Source organism: Passer domesticus, chromosome 27, assembly GCF_036417665.1.
Source record: "Passer domesticus isolate bPasDom1 chromosome 27, bPasDom1.hap1, whole genome shotgun sequence".
NCBI lineage: Eukaryota > Metazoa > Chordata > Aves > Passeriformes > Passeridae > Passer > Passer domesticus.
Genome location: NC_087500.1, coordinates 3,782,297 through 3,790,332, shown reverse-complemented (window position 1 = coordinate 3,790,332; position 8,036 = coordinate 3,782,297).

The window sequence follows — 8,036 nt, the reverse complement described above, 5'->3', positions numbered from 1 at the left end:
CTCAGAGCTTTCCTTCCATTCTCTTTCTTTCTCATTCCCTCCAAATTTTGTGGAACTCCTCAGAAGTGTTTTGGAGGACGGAAGTTCTGGCCTGGGAGCGCTTGCAGCTCTTGGGAGCAGCCAGGCCTTTTTATACCCATGAAAAATGCTCCAGGTGTTTCAGGCTGCACAATGAGCTGCACTCCCTGTGTACAGAGGTGTCAAACTGTGGGGCAAATTCAGGGAGGGAAAGAGCAAACAGCAAATGGGAGGCCAGCCAAGGCACCTGTATCAGCAGGAGGCCGTGTCAGAAGGAGGAATTCTGCAGTGACTCAGGTGTGCAATCCATCACTGGATACACACAGGATACACCACACTTCAGCCCCAGGACACCACGGCAGAGCTCTTTCCTCTCTGTACAGATTTTGCCTTCCACAGCTCCATCCTGCACTGTGCAGCCTTTCCTCAGAGGCCCAGGATGCTCCTGCTGCCAGAGACACGCCAGTTCCTTCTGGAGACCTGAATGTCCTGTTCAGCCTGGGTGGGACAAACCTGCCCAGCCAGAAACTGCTCCAAGGGCTGTGAACAGATGAAATAGTGGTGTCAGGAGGTGACTGAGAGAAAGCTACTGGAGAACAGTTATTTTTTTGTTAAATATTGAAGTCCATAATTGGAGCGTAAAGAGCACCAGTGCATGTGGTTTTCATCACTGAACAGAAAAGCAAGAAGCTGAAAGGAGATTAAACACCAGCGTGTTCTTTTTGAGATCTGTCTCCTGGTGCAAGGAGAGATGAACATCTGTCCCTCCAGGTATCCCTTCAGCATTCCCTGAACTCCCAAGCAGGACCTCAATGCAGTGTATTTTTGGGTTTTGCAAAACGAAAAGCTCATCTGTGATGCTGCATAATATTTTATGATCCAGCTCACGAAAACTGGCATCTGGAAGGCTCCTGGATGCCCTCTGCAATATCTTGAGTAAAGTAAAAAATAAAAGCAGCAATGCCCATATATTGCACTGTCAGAATATTGATCAGGTACTGCAGGCAGGTTGGGTCTGCATGAGCTTGCAGGGAAGAATCTCCCTGAGAATGAACTGCAATTCTTAGGGGCAGTTTGGAAGTACAGCTGAAGCGTCAGTAAGAACAAAGGATTGGGACACACAGTCAAATGGATTAATCTGATTTATAACACCAAATACAGCATAAGCCTCTAGTACTAAATCAGTCCCTCACACAGCATTTTTGCTAAAACTTAATTATAAATCTTTTTGACTTTCTGTTTCACCTTACTGGTTGCATGTGTTTGTTTTGGTAAGGGCTCCCTTAAGGTGAGAATGTGTATTTAAATGCTTGGAAAAGCCTCCAGTATCGTAAGCTGAAGAAGGTGCTGTTGGCATTCAGTGTTGGTCTCTTTTTCTGCCAGTACTCCAAACCTAATTTATGGTAGGGTCACTTTTTCCCAATAAGGAATGGTCAGCACAGGGAATTTCCCTTATCAGAAGGGAAGGGAGACACATTTTTTCGAGCAGAGTCATGCAGACACACCCAAGCTCCTGGCTAAGGTCTGGTTCTGCTTTACCTTTATCTTCTCTGCCTTGCCACTCACTGCTGCTTTATAAAACCATTCATGTTGTTTCAGGGTAGTTTATTAATTGTCCTGTAAACCCTTTTTCTCTTGCCCTTGAGGACACTGGTATATCCTTCTCTCTTTTCACATCCTGCTGAATTTGCTTCTAGGATAGCTAATGCAATTACACTTTAATGAACTTACTGAACATTTTGACCAACTTTATTGGTGCCTGCAGTTCCATGGATACATCTATTAATGAATGAGCAAAGCCAATTTATTATTCTGGATTTATCTTTTCAATTTTTAACTGTTTGTCCCTTCTGGTAATTCTTCCTTTCTGCCTTTGCTTCCATCAATGAAAAAGAGCTGCTTTTTCACATGCACATTTTGAGTCTCCATCTCTTCTCTTGCTCACATGAACTTTTTCCACCCTCCCCACCAATCATGTCACAGGCCCTCTTAAGATCACAGCTTGGGGTGATTTTCTCCCCTTTTGAAGATCAGAGGCATGAAGTATTTGCAGCTTTTTAATTCAAGCACAAAATTTTCTATTTTTTCTTTTAAACTTCCTTGTGGGAAGAACCAGTGACAACAAGCTCTGATCTGCAGCTGGTACCAAGGTAACTGCAGTTATGGTTTGCCCAAGATACAATTCTCAGCTGTCTGGCTTTTACAGCCCATCATAAATCTTTTTGTTTTGGTTTGGTTTTTTTTAATCCTCAAAACCTGGCATTGCCATATATTCCCCGAATGTGCCAATAGATTGTGAGACAAGAATGCTGCTGTGCTGAAGAGGCAGGTCCCAGCACATGCACACACAGCTGTGAGTGGCTGCAGAAGAGGGCTGGGAAGAGCAGAGCAATTTGCTCAAAATTACTATTTTTGTTTGAATTTGCTCAAAATTACTATTTTTGTGAAGCAGAGGGATTGTGGCGAAGGGAATGCATAGTTTCTGCACTGAAAGAGGTGAGAAACAAGGTTGTGTAAGGGTTCTGTGTTAACAGAAATTGTCAGAGTAAGACACAGGACAAGACATTTCTGCCCAGGGCTCTGGTTTGTTCACGGCAGGACAGAAATGACGGATCAATGGTTTGAGCTGACCTGGAGAGATTCCTGCCCACGCTGCTGCAGTGCTATTGGGGCACAGAATTTAATTTCTCAATGATTGCCATTTATAGAACATTTGAACAGATTGGTATGAGGAAAATAAATAGAGATCCTCCTGGAGAGCTCAAGCCCTTTAACTGGGAGCAGTGTAAATACTTTGCAAATCCTTGAAACTGGCTGTGGTGTGGAAATGCTTCATTATTGTCCCTGTTTCCCTGGAAACATAACTAACTTTAAACTCCTGACTCCTCCATCATTCCAGAACTCTAATGATAAAGCAAATACTGGAGTAAAGTACCTGAGACAGAAAAATAAACCAAATTTTCTTATCGTGTGATTAAAGATTATGTGGGAAGGAAGGCTCAGTTGGGGCACCAAGCCCTAGGGAGTGCAAATCAACTCGCTGGATGTATTTCACACTTCCTTTAACCTGTTATCTGGCTGGTAAATCTCAGCAAGGTATGATTGGGCTGGAAACTATTATTTGAGAGTCAAACTGACAGGAGGATGCGTTCCAACAGTCAGGTTCCTGCAGGCAGCAGCAAAGGCAGTGCAGGGGCCTCTGCCAAAGCCCAAGGGACTGGAGCTGTCCCAGGCTGGGGAGCTGTGGCTCTTGGACTCCTGCCATGGCCTCTGCACGCTGCACGGAGGGACGAGGCCTGGGGCAATCCACAGGGATCTTCCCATCCACCACATGGAAAATTCCTGCTCAAAAATAAATCCTAGACTTGGGAGGGACACGGAGTAGATGGGGCGTGTAGCCCAGAGCTGAGCTGTATTCTGTTCCCATCAGTAAAGCATTTGTGTGTCTATTATTTATATCTATGTGCTCATATATTTACATGCATGTACTTGTATTTATAGACCTATATATTATTATTTCTCTTGTTAATTTTGTAAGAATATATTCTGATCATAGGGGTAAGCCACAGCTTCCAGTAAGGGCAGAGATTTGACTGTGCAAGCCTTAAATATTAGTTTAAATTATTATTTCTGGAGCTAATTAGAAAACAAGGAGCCCTCTTAGTACCCTCCTGGTGGATCCTTGTATTTGGGCTTTCCTGATTCTCCTGGTGGTTTCATACTCAGTTTTTCTTGACAGGAATTCTCAGAGCCTGAAGATCTCTGGTTGGGCTCAGTGAGAAAACCCAACTGTTGCTCTGTGAGGGCAAATCCTGCAGCCTTTGGTTTGTGGAGCTGCTCCCAGGGAGGTGTTTTTGACATTTGGTCCTTGTGGTTTCCATGGTTCTCAGCCCACGGAAACCCCTTTGGAGCCCTGCTCCTGCCTGCCTGGCTGGTCACGCAGCTTTAAGGGAACAAAAGGGGATTTCTCACTGCTTGGGACAGTTTATGCCACTTTCATAAAGAACTGTGTTACTCATGTTTGTGTGTGCCAGGAAAGTCCCTTCCAGGGCAGTCCTGGCTGTTACCTTAACTAAAAGCTGTGGTTTTCCACCAGACTCTGACACCCACATTCATCTTTAAATCTTCCTTTTATTAAAACCTGAGGTTTGTGCCTACTGTCTGTGTTTTGGGCAGCCCCCCACCAGCAAAACAAGTGACTGAAGTGCTTTCTGAGTGCTTTTTCTTGCCTTCCTAATGGATTCAGCTTTAATAACTGATAAAAATCTGGTGACATGATTTCTAACAGCATTTTCGACAGGAAGTTGTTGGAATTGATTTGAAATCTTTGTGTGTGTGTGAGTGCTGTGAACTTTTGGGTACAGCTGTGATTTTCGATAGTCTGACATCAGGCTGTGGGAAAGCACTGAACTGAGATTGGGAATGTTGTGCAAACGTTGATTGCTGAGGCTGTGGTGGCTTTGATCCCAGCCCGGCATGGGTTGGGAGCGCAGGTGTGTGCAGGAAAAGGTGTTCCCTGGAGCCAGCGTGGGCTCCCAAACTGCGCTATTAGGAGTAATTGCAGCGTGCAGAAACCTCTCTTTAGGCTGTGAAAAATGCGCATTTTATGATTGGCTTTTCCCAAATATTCAAATGAATATTATATGCGTTATGTTAGAAAGTGATGCTGCATTAATTTTCTTGAGTAGTGTGTTAAATATAGTTTTAGGTTATAACATAAATTTAAAATAGAAACTATGCTATGTAGGATACTTTATTTCTAAATAAAGGACTTGCACTGAGATAGCAGCCACAGGACACCTAAATCTTTCAGAGAAAGAGAATTTATTGCCCCATTATCAGAATAAACTAACTTCTCCTGCCTCCTCAGCCCTGAAGACGCTGTCAGGATTCAGAGGAAGAAGTTGACACTGACCAGACAGAATCCTTTGTTTGAATAGAATTTATGCATCCTGTATGAATTGCATGAATATGCATCAGGCTGTTGCTTTTAAGGGTTAATCTCTATCAATGTGGGTCCTTTTTTGGGCTTATTTTGCCCAGAAAGAGGTACCCAGACTGTCTGACTGTCCATAACTCTTTGTTTTTATTATCTCATATTGTCCTAATCCAAATTGTCCCAATTTTTATTACTCTAATTATATTGCAATTTTTATAATGGTTTTATTACTATTAAATTTTTAAAAATTTAAAAACAAGTGATTGGCATTTTTCACAAGGTACTGCTAGAGCAGCTCTGAAAAAAAAGTGAGCCTGAGACTACGTGGTCACTGTCACTTGTCCTTTATCATGGGATCATGGAATGCTTTGGGTGGGAAGGGACCTCAGAGCTCATGCAGTCCCACCCTCTGCCACAGGCAGGGACACCTTCCACTAGAACAGGTTGATCCAGGCCATGAACACCTCCAGGGATGCAGCAGCCACAATGTGGAAACACTTAAAGAAATTCCGAGGTTTGCTGGGATTAGCACTCCAAAGTGTTTTATATGATGTGCAGCCCAACAGAAATTGTTACAGAGAAAAAGGATTTTCCTGCATGAATTCTCATACTTACTTGGCTGCTGCTATTTTTCATGGTTATGGTGGGCTGCTGAATGTCAGAAATATCACAGGAGCAGCTTTCTTTTTGTTTGCTGTTTGTTACAGGCACAGTGAGTCAGAGTTTCTTTTCTCATTCCTTGAGTCTGTGGTGGGCCAAGAGGGAAATCTGCCTTGTCACCTCCGTGGTTCCATTTCCTTGTAGGCAAGAGTGCCAGAGGCTGGCAGGACTGTGCACAAAGGCACCAGGAGCAGCAGTGTTTGCTGTACCTGTCCATACCTGACAGCTGCCCTTGCAAACGGAGCATGGCTGTGGGTCTAAATCCTGCAGGCGTGGCAGAATCCTGATCCAGAGTGGCACCCCTTGGAGAGCCCAGCCCGCTCACTTCTGGTTCTGGTCTTGAATTTCTCTCCATACAGCCATTTCACCCTCTTCTCTTCATGAAACCGCCTGAAAATGTAGGATTATCCATCTGGAGATGATTAATTTCCATGATTGAGTCACCAACTGTGGGATTTGGGGCCTTGGGAAGCGGGAGCGGCACAGAGCGCCCCCTGCAGGCCCGGCTGTTAAGCACAGCTATGGAATCCAAGGCGTGAAATAAAATAAAAATAAAAATAAAAATTAAAATTAAAACTAAAGCGTGCCGATTTTCCTATTAATGAATCTGTTCTTTCCTTGTACGAACCGCGTCCCAGGCCTGAGGATTTAATTTAATTTTGAGAGTGTTTTGAGCAGTTTGTATCACAAATCCTACTTGTTATTTCCTTAATTGCCATCAGAGGATGCCAGGGAGCTGACCCAAAGGCATGGACACACTGTCCGTCACCCACAGATAAATCCTGTCCCTGGGACACGCCACTGGAGCAGGATAAAGCTCAACCACAGCATTCCCTCATGCTGCCACTGCAAACGTGTCCCCCCTAAAAGGGAGCAGAAGGCAAGCAGGAGACTCGGCAATGTTCCCAACAGGCAGCCTAGAGCACAACTGGCTCCTTTCTGGGATTGCGGACATTCTTCCTAGTTAAACTGTGCCTAAAGAAGGTATTTGATCCCAAAGTCCATTGTAGCTGGCTGGTGCTGAGGGGTTTTGGGATAGTCAGCATTGGCTGATAAGAGAGGGGAGTAAAAGGCAGAATAATCTGTTCCTTGCACAGAGCAGAAGAGTCCTGCTGTGACTCCAAGGAGAGGCAGATCTGCTTTGACTTTACAAACCTTTGTTTCCCATGGAAATTGTTTCTGTGACTCATCCCTTTCCTGCTGTGCTGAGAATTCAGCCTGGATTGCACATGGAACAGTTTGATGCATTTTAAAATAATACCTTGTGGTGATGTTTTACCTGTCCCGACTCTTTGCAAACCAAAGTGTAAGTGTAAAGCTGTGTGACAGGATAAGAAATGCGGGTGATTTAGGAGTGTTCAGGGAACAATGAAGCCTCTGAGACCCACCCAGGGTCTGGGGCAGGGCGGCAGTGGAGTCACTCCCCTGCTATGTGGCTGACCCTGTTCAGCAGCTTCCTTAGCCCTGCAAACCAAACACTGAAATGCAGATTTCTCATTTTGAAATGACTGAGCTATTTCACCCGTTTTCCTCCCCTGTTGAGCCCAAATAAGCTGAGTGTGGTACACAAAGTGGGGTAGGTTTAGTAACACAGCTTGAACCTTGCCTGCACCGTGCCGTTCTCCATCCAGAGTTCCACACAGCATGGATCTGGGAATGACCCTGTGGAATACAGGAACACACTCCTCCATGTGGGACTTCCAGATAAAAGACCTGAGCTCAGATTTTCCAACATGTCAGGAGGAATAATCCCAACAACTGAATGTTGGGTTAGGAGAACGTTTGTACTCCTCACTCATTTCCTAACCTAAGCCTTTGCTTTAATTGAAAAAGATTAGACAGATCTCTTACCCAGAAGCTGGGAAATAGGACTGATTTCTTGTTCAATGACTCTAAGGAACGTGGTTTTGATTTGACAAAATTTTCATAAAAATTTGGGGTTGATTTATCCTGATTTTTCATTTCAGCTGCTGAATTGGCAAATCAGCTACTTACACACCTCTTGCAACATATGCTATGAAAAAGGGGTTCCCCCACCCCTTTCATGAAACCTCCTGAAAATGTTGGATTATCCATCTGGAGATGATTATGGTTCCCCATAGGTGTCACCCTTGAGTTTAATGTGGATGTGTTTATTCATCTCCAGGATTTTATCCAGTCATCATATGATTTAGAATCCACGTATTTCTTTGGAGCCATATTAAATAATTCACGCAACCTTAATTTCTTTGTGTACCTGACTTGTTACACCTAAATGTAAATGGAATATTAATATACCAAATAGACTGCTGGACACAGAGTTTTCTTTGCATTGCAGAAAGATAAAGCTTTATTCGAGGGATTGTTGTTCACTAGAGAACCAAGTACACTGCAGAGCCCTGTGTGTGAGCACAGTGATCACAGTGCTGGCAGTATGAAA